The sequence below is a fragment of the Bombina bombina genome, chromosome 4 (genome assembly GCF_027579735.1).
Source record: "Bombina bombina isolate aBomBom1 chromosome 4, aBomBom1.pri, whole genome shotgun sequence".
Classification (NCBI taxonomy): domain Eukaryota; kingdom Metazoa; phylum Chordata; class Amphibia; order Anura; family Bombinatoridae; genus Bombina; species Bombina bombina.
Genome location: NC_069502.1, coordinates 355,796,425 through 355,821,514, shown reverse-complemented (window position 1 = coordinate 355,821,514; position 25,090 = coordinate 355,796,425). Strand labels below are relative to the sequence as shown.

Genomic DNA, 25,090 nt, shown 5'->3' with positions numbered 1-25,090 from the left:
ATAGATAGATAATACAATAAATAGATATTCCAGAACTTTTTATGCAGTTACATACAGTCATGCACTTCCTGTTAATTGTTGTACTTGTATGTTTGTATGTATATATATATATATATATATATATATATATATATATATATATATATACATACATATATTCACACATTCAATAAATATCATGCTCATCCAGGCAAGAAACATATTTTCTGACAGTTGTTTTGTTTGTTTTTTAAAACAAAACATTAACCAAAAACCTATTGGCAATAAACCCACTCAAGGACAGCTATTTTCATTAGTTTATTTAAAAAAAATAACTACAAAAATGAAAATAAATAAAATGCAGAGAGCTAAAAAAAATAACTATCACAACATTACACTTAGAGCTACCTGCTTATATACTTAATAATAAAAACTAATTTGTTTTCATTGAAAATGAAATGCTAATTGATGTGCCAGTCTGCTGAAAGGCACGTACATGACATAAACATTGTGAAATGCTTTAGCTTTTAAATGTCTTCTTGGATAGATAGACTACCAAATTCCTAGAATTATGGCCTGCATTATTTACAGCTTTTACAGCTGTCCTAAGTCTAAAGAAGACATATGGGGACCCTTTTAGAACTGACCTTTTACACTTTTAAAGAGATATGCTATTCAAAAATGATATATCAAGTATATGAAAGAGCAAAGGTTAAACATGTTAAAATATTTTTCTTAATAAAAAGCTTTAAGTAAAAGTTGTTTATATTTGCTTATATTTAAAATTAAGCAACCATGAATTGTATTATTCTGTACTCTGTAGTTCTTCACTAGCAATACAAAGAACTGCAAAACATTTTGAAACAGTCTCTGTTAGAGAACAGAAGAACATTTTTGAATCCATGTCCCTTTAAGTGTTGCTTTAGCTTGTGTGTGTGTGTCTTCAAGTAATAGCATATAAACATTTGCTATCTGATTAGCTATGTAAAGGGAACAATGATAATATTTATTTCATGTAATTGGCAAGAGTCCATGAACTAGTGAAGAATGGGATATACAATCCTACCAGGAGGGGCAACGTTTCCCAAACCTCAAAATGCCTATCAATACACCACTTACCACACCCACAATTCAGTTTTACGAACTTTGCCTCCTATGCAGGTGGTGAAGTAAGTTTGTGCTTGATTTTCTATGTTGATATGCGCTTCTCAGCATTTTGAAGTTCGATTCCTCTCAGAGTACAGTGAATGTCAGAGGGACGTGAAGGGAGTATCACCTATTGAATGCAATGGTTTTCCTCGCAGGAGATCTATTTCATAGGTTTTCTGTTATCGGTCGTAGAGATTCATCTCCTACCTCCCTTATTCAGATTGACAATATACTCTCATATTCCATTACCTCTACTGATAACTGTTTCAGTACTGGTTGGGCTATCTGCTATATGTGGATGGGTGTCTTTCGGTAAGTATGTTTTCATTACTTAAGACATTCGCACTTTATGTATTAATATAAAGCTCTAAATATATGTAATGTACTTATATTTGCCATGAGTCAGGTTTATGTATATTTCCTTTTGCAGACTATTAAGTTTCATATTTGGGAAAAAAACATTTTTAGGAAAATATGTTTTCTTACCTGGAGCTTAGCAAAATTAGGCTTGTGAGGTGCAAAATGCTGATGTTTATTGCTTCATTCTTGGCGTGATAATTTTTTTGGCGCGGAGGTACGTCCAGTGATGCAAGTTTGTCATTTCCGGAGTCTTAGTTGACGCCAAGTTCCTTGTACAAGGTGCGTCTGCAATGACGCGAGGGTGTCATTTCCGGATGTTGTTAGCACCAAAAAAATTCAGTTTGCGTTGTGCGTCATACTTGGTGACAAATAATTTAATTATTTAAAACCCCATTCCTATATGCCTCTTGCCTTTTTCTATGTCAGAGGGCTATGCTGTTTGCATTTTTTTTCCCATTCCTGAAACTGCCATATAAGGAAATGGATAATTTTGCTTTATATGTTGTTGGTTTTTTTCTCTTACATTTGCAAGATGTCTCAATCTGATCCTGTCTCAGAAACCACTGTTGGAACCCTGCTGCCTGATAACAGTTCTACCAAAGCTAACTTTATCTGTTGTAAATTTGTGGAGATTATATCTCCAGCTGTGGTATGTAATAGTTGTCATGATAAGCTTTTACATGCAGAGAATGTATCCATCAGTAATAGTACAATGCCTGTTGTTCCTTCAACATCTAATGTACATGATATTCCTGTGAATATAAAAGATTTTATTGCTGATGCGATTCAGAAGGCTTTGTCTGCTATCCCGCCTTCTAATAAACGTAAAATGTCTTTTAAAACTTCTCATAAAGTTGATGAATTTTCAAATGACAGACAACATACTGAATTATTCTCCTCTGATGAGGATCTATCTGATTCAGAAGATCCTACCTCAGATATTGACACTGACAAATCTACTTATTTATTTAAAATGGAGTATATTCGTTCCTTGTTAAAAGAGGTGTTGATTACATTAGATTTTGAGGAAACTAGTCCTCTTGATGTTAAACCTAGTAAACGTTTAAACTCTGTTTATAAACCTCCTTTGTTTACTCCAGAGGTTTTTCCAGTTCCTGATGCTATTTCTGATATGATTTCTAAGGAATGGAATAGGCCTGGTACTTCTTTTATTTCTTCTTCAGGGTTTAAAAAATTGTATCCTTTGCCAGCAGTTAGTTTGGAGTTTTGGGAAAAGATCCCTAGAGTTATTTCTACTCTTGTCAAACGTACTACTATTCCTATGGAAGATAGTACTTCCTTTAAGGACCCCTTAGATAGGAAACTTGAATCTTATCTAAGGAAAGCTTATTTATATTCTCGCTATCTTCTCAGGCCTGCCATTTCTATGGCTGATGTTGCAGCTGCATCAACTTTTTGGTTGGAAAGTTTAGCGCAACAGGAAACAGATCCTGATTTGTCTAGCATTGTTCGCTTGTTTCAACATGCTAATAATTTTATCGGTGATGCCATTTTTAATATCATCAAAATTGATGTTAAATCTATGTTTTTAGCAATTTTAGCTAAAAGAGTTTTGTGGCTTAAATATTGGAATGCTGACATGGTATCTAAATCTAGATTACTATCTATTTCTTTCCAATGTAATAATTTATTTGGTTCTCAGTTGGATTCAATTATTTCAACTGTCACTGGGGGGAAGGGAGTTTTTTTGCCTCAGGATAAAAGACCTAAGGGTAAATCTAAAGCTTCTAACCATTTTCGTTCCTTTCGACAAAATAAGGAACAGAAACCAAATCCTTCCCCCAAAGAATCTGGTTCCAATTGGAAACCTTCTTCAAGTTGGAATAAATCCAAGCCATTTAAGAAACCAAAGCTAGCCCCCAAGTCTGCATGAAGGTGCGGCCCTCATTCCAGCTCAGCTGGTAGGGGGCAGATTAAGATTCTTTCAAATCATTTGGGCAGATTCTGTCCAAAATCAATGGATTCGGGGTATTGTCTCTCAAGGGTACCGAATAGGATTCAGAGTAAGACCTCCTGTGAGAAGATTTTTTCTCTCACGCATCCCGGCAAATCCAGTAAAGGCTCAGGCTTTTCTGAAGTGTGCTTCAGACCTGGAGTTTTCAGGGGTAATCATACCAGTTCCGTTTCAGGAACAGGGTCTGGGGTTTTATTCAAATCTATTCATTGTCCCAAAGAAAGAAAATTCATTCAGGCCAGTTCTGGATCTGAAAATTTTGAATCGTTTTGTAAGAGTGCCAACTTTCAAAATGGTGACAATAAGGACTATTCTGCCTTTTGTTCAGCAAGGTCATTATATGTCCACGATAGATTTACAGGATGCATATCTTCATATTCCGATTTATCCAGACCACTATTAGTTTCTGAGATTCTCTTTTCTAGACAAGAATTACCAATTTGTCGCTCTTCCATTTGGCCTAGCGGCAGCTCCAATATTTTTTTCAAAGGTTCTCGGTGCCCTACTCTCTGTAATCAGGGAACGGGGTATTGCTGTGTTTCCTTATTTGGATGATATCTTGGTACTAGCTCAGTCTTTACATTCTGCAGAATCTCACACAAATCAACTAGTGTTGTTTCTTCAAAGACATGGTTGGAGGATCAATTTTTAGGTTTCTAGATAGATTCAGTGACTCTGTCTCTAACAGACAAGAGACGACTAAAATTGGGCTCAGCTTGTCGGAACTTTCAGTCTCAATCATTCCCTTCAGTAGCTATGTGCATGGAAGTTTTAGGTCTCATGACTGCAGCATCGGACGCGATCCCCTTTGCTCATTTTCATGAGACCTCTCCAGCTTTGTATGCTGAATCAATGGTTCAGGGATTATACAAAGATATCACAATTAATATCCATAAATCCCAATGTTTGACTCTTTCTGACTTGGTGGTTAGATCACCATTGTATAGTTCAAGGAGCCTCTTTTGTTCATTCAACCTGGACTGTGATCACAACAGATGCAAGTATTTCAGGTTAGGGGGCTGTCTGGCGATTTCTGACAGCACAAGGGGTTTGGAAATCTCAAGAGGCGAGGTTACCAATCAATATTTTAGAACTCTGTGCTATTTTCAGGGCTCTTCAGGTGTGACTTCTGTTGAAGAAAGAACTGTTCATTTGTTTTCAGACAGACAATATCACAAGTGTGGCATATGTCAGTCATCAAGGTTGGACTCACAGTCCCCAAGATATGAAAGAAGTATCTTGGATACTTTGTTGGGTGGAATTCAGCTCCTGTCTAATTTCTGCAGTTCATATTCCAGGTGTAGACAATTGGGAAGTGGATTATCTCAGCCATCAGACTTTACATCTAGGGGAGTGGTCGCTCTATCCAGATGTGCTTTCTCAAATTGTTCAGATATGGGGTCTTCCAGAAAAAGCTCTGATGGCTTCCCATCTAAGCAATACATTCTCAGGTAACTGTCCAGGTCCAGGGATCTTCAGGCGGAGGCAGTGGATGCATTAGCAGTTCCTTGGTGTTACCAACCTCCTTATATCTTCCCGTCTCTAGTTCTTCTTCCAAGAGTGATCTCCCAGTTCATCATGGAACAATCATTTGTGTTGCTGGTAGCTCCAGCATGGCCTCACGGGTTTTGGTATGCGGATCTTGTTCGGATGTCCAGTTGCCAACCTTGGCCACTTCCTTTAAGACCAAACCTTCTGTCTCAAGGTCTGTTTTTCCATCAGGATCTCAAATCATTAAATTTGAAGGTATGGAAATGGAATGCCTAGTGCTTAGTCATAGAGGTTTCTCTGACTCAGTGATTAATACTATGTTACATGCTCATAAATCTGTTTCTAGGAAGATTTATTATCTAGTTTGGAAGACATATTTCATGATGTTCTTCTCATAAATTTTCCTGTCATTCCTTTCGAATTCCTAGAATTTTACAGTTTCTTCAGGATGGTTTGGATAAAGGTTTGTCTGCATGTTCCTTGAAGGGACAAATCTCTGCTCTTTCTGTTTTATTTTACAGAAAGATTGCTAAGATTCCTGATATTCTCTGTTTTGTGCAGGCTTTGGTCTGTATTAAGCCTGTCATTAAATCAATCTCTCCTCCTTGGAGAATTAATTTGGTTTTGAAGGCTTTACAGGCTCCTCCATTTGAGCCTATGCATTCTTTGGGCATTAAACTACTTCCTTGGAAAGTGTTGTTCCTTTTGTCCATCTATTCTGCTAGAAGAGTTTCCGGTTGTGAATTCTAACAACTTTAATAGAGAAATTGTTGTTCCATCTTTGTGTCCTAATCCTAAGAATTCTTTGGAGAGATCCTTACATTGTTTGAATGTTGTGAGAGCTTTGAAATATTATGTTGAAGCTACTAAAGATTTCAGGAAGACTTCTAGCCTATTTGTTGTCTTTTCTGGTCCTAGGAAAGGTCATAAAGCTTCTGCCATTTCCTTGGCATCCTGGTTAAAGCTTTTGATTCATCAGGCTTATTTGGAGTCGGGTCAGGCCCCGCCTCAGAGAATTACAGCTCATTCTACTAGATCAGTCTCCACTTTGTGGGCTTTTAAGAATGAAGCTTCAGTTGATCAGATTTGCAAAGCTGTAACTTGGTCTTCTTTGTATACACTTACTAAATTCTACCGCTTTTGTTTAAGTTTTTTCTTTTCATTTATGAGAACAAACTTATATTTTGGGTTGTGGATTATTTTTTTCAGCGGAAAATAGCTGTTATTATTTTTATCCCTCCCTCTCTAGTGACTCTTCTGTGGAGTTACTATCCCATACGTCACTAGCTCATGGACTCTTGCCAATTACATGAAAGAAAACATAATTTATGTAAGAACTTACCTGATAAATTCATGTCTTTCATATTGGCAAGAGTCCACGAGATCCACCCTTTTTATGGTGGTTATGATTTTTTTGTATAAAGCACAATTATTTCCTAATTCCTTTTTTGATGCTTTTTACTCCTTTCTTTATCACCCCACTACTTGGCTATTCATTAAACTGAATTGTGGGTGTGGTGAGGGGTGTATTTATAGGCATTTTGAGGTTTGCAAAACTTTGCCCCTCCTGGTAGGATTGTATATCCCATACATCACTAGCTCATGGACTCTTGCTAATATGAAAGAAAGGAATTTATCAGGTAAGTTATTACATAACTTATGTTTTTGCTTTATAGTGCAATAGCTTGTACTATCACCTTTTTTACTTTGATCATAATGACCTAGATTACAAGTCACGTGGTATGACTGTCCTGCATGCGATATGGTCTTTGCACGCAGAATGGTTAATTGATTTGGTATTACAAGTTGCAAATTCTGTCTTTATCATGTGCAATATGACCTATACCACAACAATCCATCCCGCACTCAAAGACCTGTAGTAATGTGTTTCACAAAACACATCAAAATACCTTACAAAGTACATCTACACCCATAAACTACACTATTGACCCCTAAACCACCATCTCACTGCATCGCAACCACTAAATAAACTTATTAAACCCTAAACCTCCACCCCCCCCGCATCACAACCACTAAATAAACTTATTAACCCCTAAACCGCCATCCCCTCTCATCGAAACCACAAAATAATTTTATTAACCCCTAAACCGTCATCACCCTTGCATTGCAAACACTAAATAAAACTAATAACCCCTAAACTGCCATCACCTAAATCTCAACAACTAAATAAAAAAATTTTTTTTTTTATAAACTTTATTTTTTGAGGTAAAAAATAGCTTTTACAACACAGTCATATCTGAAAAGGTACAATTTTCATTACAATACAACATATGGAGACCCGTCCATAACACAGCGACATGACATGATATTTTGAAAACCTCATTTTTTATTTTGTTGGGTCACAATGTCCTCCAGACAACAATCTCCTTAAGAGACCAAAAGTTGCGATCTACCACTGAGGACAGCTCAGTTAAGTTTATATCAAGAAGTCCAGTGTCAGTATGGAAATAATAGCGGTCAACTTTGGGTATCATAAGTAATATCAATCTAAACAAGTATAGGAGAACATCTAAATTACTCTAAAATAATGTCAAATAACATCAAACAAAGTACACAGGCAAAATGCTGTACTAAAACAGTCCTCAGTTGGCACTTGGACATATTTGGATAATAACATTGAGCGTTGGTAATAGCATATATAATATTATTACTAGATCCTGAAGAGCCTAACACGGCTCTGCAGACAGGGCAGAGGCTACTTAACTCTGCCAAAAAGGAATGCGGAGGAGGAGGTGTTCAATCCTTACCGCATAGTAATACTGAAATGGGGGGGGGGGTTATTCAGATAGTAGTTCACTCCTTCATTGCTGGCTTACTCACCAATATGACTACCCTGAAGCATAGGGAATAAGAAATAACCAGGAACGTAGTACTTAACAATCTCAATGCATATACAAGGGAAACATATGAAAGAGAGTATATGCGCATCACTTATAGTTATCATTAACCTCCCTGTTAGTTTAATTAATATCTAGTATAACCCTGCATAGCTGGGGACCACTACACTGTAGTCAAAACAAATATGGCGCTAGCTGCTTTTTCCTGGTTCTAGCTTCAGGGTCAGGGCAATGTCCTTAGGATATCACATACTCCATGATAGGTGGTTTTGCCATTCTATATGAAGAAACAGGGGTCAGCCAGCCAGACACAAGTCCTACAGACATAACCCCGTACTGGGAAACATACTGAGAAAGATATTAGATAACTCATATTAGAGATTAGTTTACGATGAGTGGGATGCATGCATGCACCTGCATTCTAATTGTTGTATGAGGCATAACACTCTCATACAGTTATTGTTCATCTAGCCAAGTAGGCTGCATATATATGTCATAGCTTGTAACTTGCACACTCATCCAGGTTGTGATTATATACCCTGACCCATATTCTGCGTTATGTCAACTGTTTAAAACTCTCATGTGAAGGAGGCACATAACTATCATATAGGTAACGGTGGGGGGAGGGGGGGGCAAAGATTAGGGGTAGACTGGGTAACTAATAGAGGTTGTATGGGGGCTAGGATGGTATTGCATCTATGTAGACATACTTGTAGGCTTAAGATATATTTAAACACATATAGGTAGAGTAAATACTGTAGTGCACAGGTGTGTTGAGCCATTCTCAGCTTAGTTCCTTACTTAAACTAGCATGTGTGGTCAGTGGAATATTTAAGGAAATACACATTGAGCCATGTCCTCTAAGCCTATAGTAAGTGAAATAAGTAGTATATATATATATATATAAGAGCAAAATATATATGACCCTGAGAGTATCCTGAGTGCACACCATACATAAGAGCATAGATAGAACCCCTACATACACTTTGTTCTATTAACACAGATGTAATAATACTGGCTTAATGGTGCAAAATTCTCCCCTTACTTCACTAAAAGGACCATAATGGCTAGGAACCCACTACATTAATACATCTCTCCAAGCTTGATATAGTGAAGGAATCAGGCCTGACATGAGGCAAACAATAGATAGGTACTAGAGATTCACATCTAATAGCATAGTAAAGTGAAAATAAAGTCTTGCATCACACATTCCAAATAAAATTGCACATTTGTGAGGATTTGGGTTTCAGATCTCAGGATCGTCATTTAAATGAACAAAAGTGATACAAGAGTTCCCTTGTGTGTTCAGCTGCCCAGACACTGTTTACCCGATTCCAGACTGATGGTTGAGTGCACAGTAAGCGTTAAGGCCCCAGGTCGTGCAGATTACCAGTGCAGTACATCGGTGTGAGGCCAGTAGCGCTCTGTTTGCATCGGCAAGGCCGCGGTCACGGAGGCCGGTCACTCTCTCTCTGGTGCTTGACTCCGCTGTAGTGAGCCTCCTGAACCTCCAGTCGCAGCCCTCAGTATGATCCGCCAAGTCGTCTCCATCAGGGGGAAGCCCTCCAGGCCCGGGAGCACATTTCACAGGATTCAGCATGTCACGAGCTAGCAGTACTGGGACTTCACAGACAGGTCCACCTGATATCTGCGCCAAGCTGCGTAATTTTAGTTTCCTCGCAGGTATCTACCTCTCCCTCTCGATCAGCTACGACAGGTTCTTCTGTGAAGCGCGCCATTTCAATCCTTGTCAGCAGGTCATCAAACCTGCTGAGGATCTGCAGTTCATAGTCAGCAAATAAATTCCTTAGTATGGCGTAGGTGCCTTTCTCCATATTCAGTGAGGGGCCTGTGGTTTTCCTCAGCTACTGCAATAAAATCACCTTCGTTGTTATAACCAGATAGTTCACATAAGTCTCCCAATATTCTTGCAGGTAATCTGGTATCCAAATATTGTACCACAGGATAAAAGTTAGATAAATTCAAATAAATTCAAAATAAAATCAGGAGCCTCATAAATGCACGTCCTCTTGCCTTAGCTGCTGGCTCCGCCCCTAAATAAATTTTTTAACCCCTAAACCGCCACCCCCCCCACATCGCAAAAAACCTATTAACCCCTAAACTGTTTTTCCCCTACATCGCAATGTTTTAAACTAATATCTAAACCCTCTAACCTAATATACCCTAACTAAACCCTAATTAAAATACACCTAAATTAAAGTAAAAATAAACTAACTTCCTTTAAAAAATATAAAAACTTACCTGTAAAACAAAATTAAAACCTAAGCTTAAACTAAATAAAAATCTAACGTTAATTTAAAAAAAAAAAAACTACATTACAAAAAAACTTCCATTAGTAAATAAAAAAATAAATAATTCAAAATAAAATAAATTATATTCTAATACCCCAAAATAAGAAATCACCCGAAAATAAAAAAAACCTAATCTACAAATAAACTACCAATATCCCTTAAAAGGGCCTTTTTTCAGGGCATTGCACCGTAACCAGCTAATTTACATTAAAATATAAAACAATTACCCCCTAAAATTACAACCCACCACCCAAAATAAAAAAAAATAATCTAAAAAAAGCCTAATCTACCCATTTCCCCGAAAAGGGCATTTGGATGGCCAAAAAATCAAGATGGAGCGCCGCCGGAATGAATATGGAGCGCAACCCTTCTTCATTGGTGGTACTCACCAATGATGAAGGGCGGTGCTCCATCTTCATCCCGGCGGTGCTCCATCTTCATCCATCGTGGAATGATCTTCTTCAATCTTCATCCAGGCCGCGGTCCATCTTCTATCTTTATCCCAGTGGTGAAGTCTTCAGCGATGTCATCTGCGATGTTGATACTCCTCTTTAGAGCATTAACACCGAGCTCCTCTTCTTCAAATTCAAATTCGCCAATAAGATAAAAGTAGCTTTCACCCTTTGGGCTGATTTAAATTTGTTCAGCCAATAGGAATGCAAGGGTACCCCTATATAAAAGGGGTACCTTGCATTCAATCTTCATTGTGCGGCTGAAGACCGCAAGAAGAGGAGCTCCGTGTCGATGCTCTGAAGAGGAGTACTGATGTCTAAATGCACTTTTAACCCCTTAATGACCAGCACCATACACTGTATGACGCTGGTCATTATGCTCTTAAGGAACAGTGATGTACCCTGTACGTTGCTTCAGTCCTGGGCCTCTCTCTGCCTCTTTCTCGCTAAAAATAGCATGATTGCACTATTTCTGCATGCCCATGAGTGGGGCAGTGCAGAAATAGAAGGGCATAGTTACTATGTGGTCCTCACTGGCTGTAAGTAACTGACAGGAAGTATAGCAAGTTAATTGTATATGGATCTTCAACTGCAGATCTAGATGGAATGTTTCACTCAGCACCTGCTTATCATATGTAGAAGAGAAGCGTATGGCTTGGAGTGATTTAATATATCTTGAAAAGAACAGAGTGACACAGGTTAAAACCTGGAGCAGTCTCTTACAGAATCAGCTGTTAGAGAAAACAGGAACCCAAGGGGTTAAATAATTCAGGTAGGAGTTTAAATAACAAGGAACCATTCAGTCACAGTTTCACTCTTACCAGAGAGTGGACTTTAGCTATCCGTTGTAACAGCTGATCTGTCAGATTAGGACAGAAGAGAAATCCTCAGGCAGCGTGTGAACGGTTAGAACTGAGGAGCTGCGCTGATAGTAATTAGTGATCCAGTGAAGCAGGTAGTTTCAGGAGTGAAGAAACATTTGCACAAGCAATATAAAAGTTCAAAACGATATTCAGAATTAAATCCTGTTGTAACAAAAGGGTAATCCAAAGAGCACAATATGCAGTGTTAGCTCAGCTACCAAACTCATTAACTAAGCACCTGTCTGCCCTCAGGAAAAGGTTTAAGTAAGGTAAAAAGGTGCGGCTTCGTAGTTAAGGTGGAATTACAGAATATCAGATGTCAGACAGTTAAGGTGGAGAGATGAGTTCTGACATGACCCCCCCTTCAGGCAAGCCTTCCCAAGGCTTGCAGCCTGGGGCGATCAGGGTTCCTCCTGTGGAACTGAGCAACAAGTCTTGGAGCATTCACGTGAGATGATGGTTCCCAGGTATCCTCATCTGGTGGATAACCCTTCCATCGGACAAGGTACTGGAGTTCACCTTTAGTAATCCGAGAATCAAGTAATTCTTTCACTTCGTATTCTTCTGCATCCAAAATCGGTGGCTTGGGTGGTAAAATCTGTGTGCCGGAGGAGGAAGCTGGTTTGATCAGAGAAACGTGGAAAGTGGAGTGGATGGCCAGAGAGGGAGGTAATTGAAGTGCTACTGCATTTTGATTGATGATTCGTATAATCTGAAACGGGCCTATGAACAGACTGGCTAATTTTTTGCTTGGGATTTGCAATCTCAAATTTTTGGTCGAAAGCCATACCCAGTCACCGACTACGTATTGAGGTGGTGGTCTTCTTCTCAGATCATAATATTTTTTCTGGGCATTTTGAGCAGATTGCAAATGTTTTTGGAGTAATTGCAAATTTTGTGTCATCCTATCAGCTATATCATCAATTTTGGGACTTGGAGAACTGGTGGTTGTGAGAAAGGACATTTTTGGATGGAACCCATAGTTGGCGTAGAAGGGAGTCATTCGAGATGAAGAGTTGAGTGTGTTGTTGTATGCAAACTCAGCGGTTGATAAATAATTCATCCAGTCTTCTTGGTGGAATGCACAATAGGATCTAATGTACTGTTCTAGCCATTGATTCAGACGCTCTGTTTGGCCGTTCGTCTGTGGGTGATAAGCTGTGGTGTACCTATGGTTTATTTGTAGTTTCTGACATAGATTCCTCCAAAACCTGGAGGTAAACTGAGTCCCCCTGTCGGTGGTCAGAATGGTTGGTATGCCATGAAGTTTCAGAACATTATCTATAAATAACTGGGCTGTTTCTGCGGAGGTTGGAAGTTTCCGATATGGGATGAAATGGGCCATTTTTGTCATCAAATCAACAACTACCAATATCGTGTTCATTCCAAGTGAGAGAGGCAATTCGACTATAAAATCCATGCCCAGGTGGGTCCATGGTTTATCAGGAACTTGTATAGGCATCAATAACCCATATGGGGGTCTTCTTTCTGATTTCGATGTGGTACAGATTGTACAATCTTGTATGTATTCCTTGATACTCATGTTCATCTTAGGCCACCAATAGTTCCTTGCTATCAAATCCTTCGTCCTGGAAATTCCTGGATGGCCAGAAAGAGGAGAGTCGTGGTGTTCCTTGATTAACTCCTGTCTTAGAGTCTGGGGTACATAAATCTTGTCTTTGATGTATCCTATCCCATCTGAAGCGGTATGGAGTTGCGATGGAGTATCCAAGTCTTGGACCAAAGCCTCTTTGAGTTTAGAGGCGAAAGTTGAAGTGATACCAATGTATCTATCATGTGGTATGATTTCCTTTGGATTGTGGTCATTTACTGGCTTTGGGTCCTTCCGGGATAAGGCGTCAGCCTTACCATTCCTTGAAGCGGGTCTGTATATGATCTGAAAATGGAATCTGCTGAAATATAGACTCCAACGAACCTGTCTGGCAGAGAGTGTCTTGTTCCTTTGGAGAAATTCCAGATTTTTATGATCTGTATATACTATGATGGGTAATCGTGTTCCTTCTAAAAGATGTCTCCAATGCTCAAATGATCTTTTTATGGATAACAACTCTTTCTCTCCTATTGGGTAGTTGATCTCCGGAGGAGACATAACTTTAGAATAAAATGCTACTGGATGAAGAGGATGATTCAAGTCTTCTCTCTGGGATAAAACTGAACCTAAAGCGTAATCTGAAGAATCCACTTCTAAAAAGTATTGCAACTCCGGATTTGGATGTCGGAGTATTGGAGCAGAGGTGAACGCAGTTTTCAATGTGAGAAAGGCTTGAGCCGCTGATGGATTCCACAAAAAGGGTGTTGTGCAGCCCGTAAGGGCAGTTAGGGGCTTAGCGATAGCGGAATAACCTTTGATAAATTTCCTATAATAGTTACTAAACCCGAGGAAGCGTTGAAGCTCCTTACGGTTAGAAGGTGTTGGCCAATCTTTTACCGCTTCCACCTTGTTATCCTGCATCTGTATTCCCTCTGGGGATATATCATATCCCAAAAAGGAGATCTTTTCTGTATGGAAAAGGCATTTTTCTGCCTTGGCATATAATCGATGTATTTGTAATCTTGATAATACCCATGTGACGTGTTTAATGTGATCCTCCAAGTTTTGGGAGTATATTAAAATATCATCGAGATAAACTATCACACATATGTCAAGAAGATCCCTGAAAACATCATTGACAAAATGCTGGAACGTTGCCGGAGCGTTACACAGACCAAAAGGCATTACCAAATACTCATATAACCCATATCTCGTTCTAAATGCTGTCAACCACTCATCTCCCTCTCTTATGCGTATGAGGTTGTAAGCCCCCCTGAGATCGAGCTTTGTGTAGATCTTAGCTTGATGTAAACGCTCTATAAGTTCAGGGATTAGGGGGAGAGGGTAACGATTCTTCACAGTAATTTTATTAAGCTCCCTATAGTCAATAATTGGCCTTAAAGTCTGATCTTTGTTCGTCACAAAGAACATGCCGGCTCCGGCAGGGGAGACAGAAGGTCTGATAAACCCCTTCTTCAAATTATCATCAAGATAGGACTTTAAATGACTTAATTCGGGCTGGCTCAATGGGTATAGATGTCCATATGGGACGCTAGATCCCGGTATTAAATCAATGGGACAATCGTAACTCCGATGCGGAGGTAAGCTCTCAGCCTCTCTTTTGCTGAAGACTTCTGCATATTCAGCATAAACCCTAGGGATAACTGTAGTTTCTTCTGCACAATGTAGAGTATGTATGTCATTATAACACAACTTACGGCAATGTGTGGAATCTAATGTGAGTTTTAATGTTTTCCACTCTATGTTAGGCTCGTGTAGTCTTATCCACTGCATACCTAAAACTATGGGAAAGAGTGGGGAAGGAAGTACATCAAATCGTAAATACTCATGATGATTGTCCTGAGTAATGACTAATAGAGGGATTGTGTGATGGGTGATAGGACCGCTTGATATGTAAGACCCATCAACTACTCTGATAGACACAGGAACAGACTTTTTTTCAAGTGGGATTTTATTAACATTCACATACTCCAAATCAATATAAGCCCCATAAGCCCCAGTGTCAATTATAGCCTCTGTAGTCGAACGCTTACGGTCCCACTGCAAAGAGAGAGAGATGGTACAGTAAACTGGGTTATATTGAATATGAGGCATAGTATTGGTCATAATGTACTTACTCTTTTTATTTCTCTGCAGTACAGGGCAGTCTTTAACAGTGTGTGCTGGATTAGCACAATACAGACACAGTGCCGCGGCCTTCCTTCTTTGCTTCTCCTCCAAAGATAAAGGACCCCTTAACATGCCTATCTCCATCGGTTCTTGAGGGGCAGCAGCACTGCTGAGGGATTGGTTAGGTGCAGAGGTTCTTTTATACGTAGGTTCTGAGGAGTGGCGTTCGCTCTTTCTCTCCCGTAGTCTCCGGTCTATTTGAATGGACAGTCTCATCAACCCTTCCAGGCTGTCAGGAAGTTCCACTCGAGCTAACTCATCTTTTACTTGATCAGAGAGACCTAACCTAAACTGATTTTTTAGGGCTATGTGATTCCATTGGGAATCTGTAGCAAACTGCTTAAAATCAGTTATATATAATTCAACTGATCTGTTGCCCTGTTTCAAAGCCCTCATCTTTGTTTCAGCAGTTAACTGCGAGTTGGTGTCCAGATATAACTCATCCATGGCAATCAGAAAATCATTTGATGAGTTGATGATAGGGTTGTTGTTTTCATAAAATGAATCTGCCCAAATTCTTGGCTCCCCTCTGAGGTAAGATATTACCGTGAGCACCTTTATTTTATCATTCTGGTAGGTCTTTGGCTTTAAAGTGAACATAAGTAGACAGGCATTCCTGAACTGTCTATACATACGTCTGTCCCCTGAAAATAAATCAGGAGGGGATATCTGTGGTTCTGGGCATGCATCAGGTGGTACCACTTTAGCAGATAGGGAGTCCTTGATGACCTTCCTTAACGTTTCATTTTCAACTTGAAGATTACTTAGAGCCTGACCGAGTTGGTCTACCCTCTGAGATAAGCCATAAACAACTTGAGGTAGATCCGCTGGATCCATTTTTTTAGGCTTAGTTAATCTGTAAGTAACTGACAGGAAGTATAGCAAGTTAATTGTATATGGATCTTCAACTGCAGATCTAGATGGAATGTTTCACTCAGCACCTGCTTATCATATGTAGAAGAGAAGCGTATGGCTTGGAGTGATTTAATATATCTTGAAAAGAACAGAGTGACACAGGTTAAAACCTGGAGCAGTCTCTTACAGAATCAGCTGTTAGAGAAAACAGGAACCCAAGGGGTTAAATAATTCAGGTAGGAGTTTAAATAACAAGGAACCATTCAGTCACAGTTTCACTCTTACCAGAGAGTGGACTTTAGCTATCCGTTGTAACAGCTGATCTGTCAGATTAGGACAGAAGAGAAATCCTCAGGCAGCGTGTGAACGGTTAGAACTGAGGAGCTGCGCTGATAGTAATTAGTGATCCAGTGAAGCAGGTAGTTTCAGGAGTGAAGAAACATTTGCACAAGCAATATAAAAGTTCAAAACGATATTCAGAATTAAATCCTGTTGTAACAAAAGGGTAATCCAAAGAGCACAATATGCAGTGTTAGCTCAGCTACCAAACTCATTAACTAAGCACCTGTCTGCCCTCAGGAAAAGGTTTAAGTAAGGTAAAAAGGTGCGGCTTCGTAGTTAAGGTGGAATTACAGAATATCAGATGTCAGACAGTTAAGGTGGAGAGATGAGTTCTGACACTGGCATAGTTACTCTGTGGCCCTCACTGCATTGGACAGAGATGGTGCCGATCGTTGGTGGGTGGTAGGCTAAGGAGGGAGGTGGGTGAACGGCTCATCGCTGGAAGGGGGGGGGTTGGCAGGAAGGGGCAGACTGCTATTCTGGGAAAAAAAACAGAGTGGCAGGGAAGGGAAAGGAGGGAGCGGGAAGGAGGGAGAGGGGTGTATCATACAGTAAAGGGTGGGAAAGCAATCAGGGAGTGGGAGGGGTGTAAATGAGGTGGGGGCACAATGTGTGTTTTTTGTAAAATAAATAAAATGGTCAAATTTGGGAAAACTGGGTACTGGCAGCCAGCTGCCAGTACCTAAGATAGTGGATATTGTTAGAGGAGGGAGGGCTAGAAAGCTGTTGGGGGGGGGTCAGGGAGTTTGGGGAGTAAGGGCATATCGTACACAACAGAAATTATTAAAAAAAAATATTTATAGCTTTCACCTTTTTGGCTGATTTAAATTTGTTCAGCCAATAGGAATGCAAGCGTACCCCTATATAAAAGGGGTAACTTGCATTTAATCTTCAGTGTGCGGCTGAGGACCCGCATGAAGAGGAGCTCCGTGTCAATGCTCTGAAGAAGAGTTTGCCGCCGCCACCGGAATGAAGATAAAAGATGGACCGTGGCCTGGATGGAGATTGAAGAAGATGGTCCCGCGATGGATGAAGATGGAGCGCCGCCCTTCTTTTTTTTTTTTTTTTTATAAATAATTTTTATTGAGGTATTCTGAACAACATACATCTTATGCATTATGAATTAAGAAATTACGTTTTAACAACATAACATTAAGACATAGGGGGGTAGTTATCAACGTGTCTACTTTTCCTGCCATCGCCAGCCCAATACGCCCGCCTAAGCTCGCCTCACATCGCCGCCGCAGACCTGCAAAAATTCGCCTAAGTTATCAAAAAAGCTGTCAAAAAGCCACGCACCAAGTACGGGGCGATGAGCAGCGGACTGTGAGAGTTATCACTCATTCGATCTCACTGCTCTTCTGCTTTTTTACAGCTTTCTTGCTAGCCTGTCACTAAGCACCCACACTAACTACACTGCTCTACCCCCTATACCAGCGCCCCCGGAGCCCCCCGCAACTAAATAAAGTTAGTAACCCCTAAACCGCCGCTCCTAGACCCCACTGCAACTCTTATAAATGTATTAACCCCTAAACCGCCGCTCCCAGACACCGCCGCAACCTACATTATACCTAGTAACCCCTATCCTGCCCCCCTATACCGTTGCTCTCTATAATAAAGTTATTAACCCCTATCCTGCTGATCCCGCACCTCGCCGCAACTAAATAAATAGTTTAGCCCCTAAACGGCCGCTCCAGGACCCCGCCGCAACCTATATTAAACTTATTAACCCCTAATCTGCCCCCCTACACCGTCACCACCTATAATACATTTATTAACCCCTATCCTGCCCCCCACTACACCGCCGCCACTGTAATAAAATTATTAACCCCTAAACCTAAGTCTAACCCTAACCCTAACACCCCCCTAACTTAAATATTAATAAAATAAATGTAAATAATATTTCTCTTATTAAATAAATTAATCCTATTTCAAACTAAATACTTACCTTTAAAATAAACCCTAATATAGCTACAATATAAATAATAATTATATTGTAGCTATCTTAGGATTTATTTTTATTTTACAGGCAACTTTCAATTTATTTTAACTAGGTACAATAGCTATTAAATAGTTATTAACTATTTAATAGCTTACCTAGCTAAAATAAAGAGAAATATACCTGTAAAATAAAAAACTAACCTAAGTTACAATTACACCTAACACTACACTATACTTTAATAAATTATTCCTATTTCAAACTAAATACTTACCTTTAAAATAAACCCTAATATAGCTACAATATAAATAATAGTTATATTGTAGCTATCTTAGGATTTATATTTATTTTACAGGCAACTTTCAATTTATTTTAACTAGTTAGAATAGTTATTAAATAGTTATTAACTATTAATAACTACCTAGCTAAAAGAAATACAAAATTACCTGTAAAATAAATCCTAACCTAAGTTACAATTAAACCTAACACTACACTATCATTAAATTCATTAAATAAATTAACTACAAATAACTAGAATTAAATACAATTACATAAACTAACTAAAGAACAAAAAATAAAAAAAGCTAAGTTACAAAAAATAAAAAAAAATAAGTTACAAACATTTAAAAAATATTACAACAATTTTAAGATACTTACACCTAATCTAAGCCCCCTAATAAAATAACAAAGCCCCCCAAAATAAAAAAATGCCCTACCCTAATCTAAATTAAAAAAGTTCAAAGCTCTTTTACCTTACCAGCCCTTAAAAGGGCTTTTTGCGGGGCATGCCCCAAAGAAAACTGCTCTTTTGCCTGTAAAAGAAAAATACAACCCCCCCAACATTAAAACCCACCACCCACATACCCCTAATCTAACCCAAACCCTCCTTATAAGAACCTAACACTACCCCCCTGAAGATCATCCTACCTTGAGTCGTCTTCACTCAGCCGAGCAGCAATGAAACCGAAGAGGAGATCCGGAGCGGCAGAAGTGATCCTCCAAGGGGCGCTGAAGAATTCTTCCATCCGATGAAGTGATCCTCCAAGCGGCGCTGAAGAAGTCTTCCATCCGATGAAGTGATCCTCCAAGTGGCACTGAAGAAGTCTTCCATCCGATGAAGTAATCCTCCAAGCGGCGCTGAAGAAGTATTCGATCCGGGCGATGTCATCTTCCAAGCGGGGTCTTCAATCTTCTTCTTTAGGATCCATCTTCATTCCGCCGACGCGGAACATCCTTCTTTCCCGACGGACTACCGACGAATGAAGGCTCCTTTAAGAGACGTCATCCAAGATGGCGTCCCTTCAATTCCGATTGGCTGATAGGATTCTATCAGCCAATCGGAATTAAGGTAGGAAAAATCTGATTGGCTGATTGAATCCAATCAGCCAATCAGATTGAGCTCGCATTCTATTGGCTGTTCCGATCAGCCAATAGAATGCGAGCTCAATCTGATTGGCTGATTCAATCAGCCAATCATATTTTTCCTACCTTAATTCCGATTGGCTGATAGAATCCTATCAGCCAATCGGAATTGAAGGGACGCCATCTTGGATGATGTCCCTTAAAGGATCCTTCATTCGTCAGTAGTCCATTGGGAAAGAAGGATGTTCCACGTCGGCGGAATGAAGATGGATCCTGAAGAAGAAGATTGAAGACCCCGCTTGGAAGATGACATCGCCCGGATCGAAGACTTCTTCAGCGCCGCTTGGAGGATCACTTCATCGGATGGAAGACTTCTTCAGCGCCGCTTGGAGGATCACTTCATCGGATGAACTTTTTTTAATTTAGAATACGGTAGGGCATTTTTTTATTTTGGGGGGCTTTGTTATTTTATTAGGGGACTTAGATTAGGTGTAAGTAGCTTAAAATTGTTGTAATATTTTTTTAAATGTTTGTAACTTATTTTTTTTATTTTTTGTAACTTAGCTTTTTTTATTTTTTGTACTTTAGTTAGTTTATGTAATTGTATTTAATTGTAGTTATTTGTAGTTAATTTATTTAATTAATTTAATGATAGTGTAGTGTTAGGTTTAATTGTAACTTAGGTTAGGATTTATTTTACAGGTAATTTTGTATTTCTTTTAGCTAGGTAGTTATTAAATAGTTCATAACTATTTAATAACTATTCTAACTAGCTAAAATAAATACAAAGTTACCTGTAAAATAAATATAAATCCTAAGATAGCTACAATGTAATTATTAATTACATTATAGCTATCTTAGGGTTTATTTTACAGGTAAGTATTTAGTTTTAAATAGGAATAATTTATTAAAGTATAGTGTAGTGTTAGAGTAAATTTCTCTTTATTTTAGCTAGGTAAGCTATTAAATAGTTAATAACTATTTAATAGCTATTGTACCTAGTTAAAATAAATTGAAATTTGCCTGTAAAATAAAAATAAATCCTAACATAGCTACAATATAATTATTATTTATATTGTAGCTATATTAGGGTTTATTTTAAAGGTAAGTATTTAGTTTTAAATAGGATTAATTTAGTTCATAATAGAAATAGTATTTAGATTTATTTAATTAATATTTAAGTAAGGGGGTGTTAGGGTTAGTGTTAGACTTAGGTTTAGGGGTTAATAATTTTATTACAGTGGCGGCGGTGTAGTGGGGGGCAGGATAGGGTTTAATAAATTTATTATAGGTGGCGACGGTGTAGGTGGGGCAGGATAGGGGTTAATAAATTTAATATAGTTTGCGGTGGGGTCTGGGAGCGGCGGTTTAGGGGTTAATACATATATTTTAGTTGCGGTGGGGTCAGGGAGCGTCGGTTTAGGGGTTAACATGTTTATTATAGCTTGCGGTGGGCTCCGGGAGCGGCAGTTTAGGGGGTAAACACTTTATTTAGTTGCAGCGGTGTAGGGGGGGACAGCTTAGGGGTGTTTAGACTCGGGGTACATGTTAGGGTGTTAGGTGCAGACATCTCCCATAGGAATCAATGGGATGTCTGGCAGCAGCGAACATGAACTTTTGCTATGGTCAGACTCCCATTGATTCCTATGTGATCCGCCGCCTCCAGGGCGGCGGATTGAAAACCAGGTACGCTGGGCCGCAAAAGTAGTCAGATTATGCCGCACTTGTGTGCAGAACATCTGGAGTGACGTAAGAATCGATCTGTGTCCGGCGGATCGAAGCTTACATCACAAAATTCAACTTTTGCCGGTATCTAAGGGTTGAAAACTAAGGAGAATCAGCCTCGCCACAAATACGCTGTGGAATTCCAGCATATTTGAGGTTGACGGCTTGATAACTACCCCCCATAATCCTAGTTTTTACAGAGGCCATCGTCAAATGACTCATGGAACTTCACAAGCATTTTTTGATTTATCATGACATCAATATAAGTGGGACGGCCATAAGGTTGGTGGGTCAGTCTACTAGGGTATCTGGGTAATCAAGGTAATCAAGCACTACAGACCTCGCCGGGTCGTGAATAATGATAGATCATATGTCTCACCAAGTGAGACACGTGGAGCGAGAGAGCCCATGTTAATCCATCCTAGGGATCTCCAACTCCCCGCACCTGGGTGAGTTCTATGTAGGGGTTCAGGAAAATTTCTTGAAAGCGTGGCTAGAATCCATGAAAGCCAGGGTGGTAGAGGGAAAAGGGGGGTCAGTCATGAAAGCTACCACTGTCCCATTCAAGGTCAGTCTATTAATGTAAGTTTATGGGTCCAGTGGGTGTCCCATGACTCCCATGTCAGGCAGAAGTCAGTCAATTGTCTGCGTTCTCTGTATACATAGTTTTCCATATTTTTAATATGGTCCACACAGTCTATCACTCCCTGCAATCTCGGGGGTTGGTTTTTTTTCCAGTTCCTGGCTACAAGTAGTTTCGTGGAAGTGAGGATGCATTTTAACAGGTTTCGCTTGAATCTTGGGAGAGAGTCTACTCCTAGGTGTAATATAGCTAGCGCTGGGGTAAGTGCTTCCACCAGGCCCAGATCGCTGCATAGTGTTGCCACTCTGCTCCACAAACTATTCATTACTGGGCAGGTTCACCAAATGTGGAGTGGGGTGCCTCGTTCACCACACTCCCTCCAGCACATTGGGGAGTGGGCAGGATATAGTTTCTGCAATAATTTTGTAGGCACGAGGTGCCATCTCGTAAGAATTTTGAAGTATAGCTCGTATAGAGTGATACAATGGGTAGCTTTCTTGGTGTGGCTTATTGCTTCTTCCCATGCTTCAAGAGGGTATGTAAGCTGTAGGTCTCTTTCGCGCCGCCCTTCTTTATTGGTGCCATTTTTAGGCTTAGTGTTAGGTTTGTTTGTTTTTTATTATTTAGTTTTTTTTAAGATTATGTCTTTTTTAATTGGGATGCGGGTGGACAGCCCATCACTGGAGGGGGTGCGCGGGAGGGGGTGGCAGGTTGGCGGGATGGGATGGACTGCTACGCCGAAAAAAACCCCCAGTCAGAGCGGCAAGGAAGGGGAAGGAGGAAGGGGGAAGGAGGGAGAGGGGTGTATCATACAGTGGAGGGTGAGAAAGCGATCGGGGAGGGGTGTAAATGATGTGGAGGCAGCTAACACCACAGAAACAATGTGTGTTTTTTTTGTAAAATAAATAAAATGGCCACATTTTGGAAAAACTGGGTACTGGCAGACAGCTGCTAGAAAGCTTTTTTTTGGGGGGGTCAGGGAGGTTGGGGGGGGTAAGGGCATATCCTGCACAGCAGAAAATATGAAAAAAAAAAAAGCTTTTTATTTTAGTACTGGCACACTTTCTGCCAGTACTTAAGATGGGGTGACCATTGTGGGATGGGGGAGGAAAGAGAGCTGTTTGAGAGGGGTCAGGGAGGGATCAGGGGGTGTGAAGGGCTGATCTCTACATTAACAACTAACTAATGAGGGAAATAACCCACAGAATAGGCTGCACTATAAGCACTCTAAGCCAAGGCTTATAAATGGAGAGAAAACCAGAACAATTAAAATATAACTTTTATTAGTATTACGTTAAAAATAGGGACCCAGTGTGAAAACACATTAAAAACAACTAAAGACCAGTTGACAAAATTCCTGTTAATTGGTTATTATTGCTTTTGAGGTGTAATATATTAAAACAAGAATTCTCACTGTGCGGTTAGTATTTAGTATAGAGACTAGTGATGTTGCGAATAGTTCCCGGCGAACATAGCATGTTCGCGTTTGCTGCGGCATGCGAACATATGCGATGTTCGATCCACCCATATTCGTCATCATTGAGTAAACTTTGGCCCTGTACCTCACAGTCAGCAGACACATTACAGCCAAAAGTATTAAGAGGGATATTGTGATATTAGAGTAATACCACAAATCCCCTATAGGAGGCGCTAATGACTCAGGGCAGAAAATAGTACTGAAATACAATCAAAAAACCCCTTTGGTGATACCAAAAATGTAAAAAAACGTATAAAACAATATATAAAAAATAAATGGTAAAATCTGTAAAATGTAAAATATAAAACATAAAATATAATGATAGAATAAAAAATATATATATGAGAATACAGACGTATCAATAGGTGAAATGGGAAAGATCCCAACTGAAGTCCAAATAAGTCCAAATAAATGGAAGTATAAATAGAAGGCAGCTCTCGGTCTTCACCCAAACGATGGTGTATCTTCAAAAAGAGGTTTCACTGCAAGGAAAACAGAAACAGAGGCGCCACATGTGTAGATCAATCAAAACAGACAATATCCAAGTTAGATGAGATACAGGATACTCACAAACGTGAAGGCACTCTCTTGTGCCTGTAGGAGCGGGCTGGTATTTAAACAGCAAACCAGCTAGCTGTACCAAGGGATCCCCGTCAGGATATCCTCGCAACAGTAATCCTTCACTAGATTGATTCCAGCAAAAAGGAAAAAATGTTCAGAGGGGAGGAAGGCTAAACAGCCTTATGGTTACTGGCAAGGGAAATGCCACACGAACACCAGATTTGTTTAAAAAGTATCAAGTATTTTATTTTACAAAAGATAAAAAATACCATCAATAACAAATTACAGCTTGGTGTATTTAATGGCAAATCTCCTTGTATATAGAGATAATAGCGACGCGTTTCTCAGGGAAGACCCTGTTTCATCAGGCTTGTATACTCTAGAACCATTTAAAACCCCTTTATATAGGGATCAGTAACCATATGTTTGCAATAAACCCTCCCCTTCCTTGACATAAACCAATGAAACCTTTTCTTTCCGAAAACTCCCACTTGTTGCCTTAATTAGAAGTTTATAATAGTTTTTCCTTTAGTATTATGTCCACTTGATCAATAATCTGTGAGCCCATATCCTAATGTGGTTATGTGTGATGTTAGATCTAGATCGTAATGTGTCGATTGTGAGATAATTAAAAGTGTATGAATGTAAACATACTTAATCGGTGATCGTTTTTTGACCAATTAAAAGCCTGCTTTAGGAGGCTTGTACAATTTGAAACACCCAATTGGTTCATGTGCTCTTAGTTTGATGACTACAATTACCATCATACCTCTCTACCGGAACTATAAGGAAATAGAATTTGCCTAATTGTGAATTGTTCTCTGACCGTCTAATTTCAGTGACTACAAGTACCATAATGCTTCTCTAGTCTCTACCGGAAGTGCCCGGATAGTGTGTCTGCGTGACTGTTATTTTGTAGTCTTTTTCGTCTAAGTGGGGGCTTGTACTTAATAATCCATTCGATTGGTTGGTGTCACATTCCCACTTTAACTGCAGTTTGACTCTGATGGACTACAACTCCCATCATGCTTCTCTGTGTCCAATAGAAACCGCTATCTGGTGTCT

General features: G+C 39.5%; 1 protein-coding gene across 1 annotated transcript in view; it reads left to right on the top strand.

Annotated features, from left to right (window-relative positions):
* Positions 1-25,090, top strand: part of BCHE (butyrylcholinesterase) — a 582,206-nt gene that overhangs the window by 394,711 nt on the left and 162,405 nt on the right. The gene's annotated exons all lie outside the window — the stretch shown is intronic.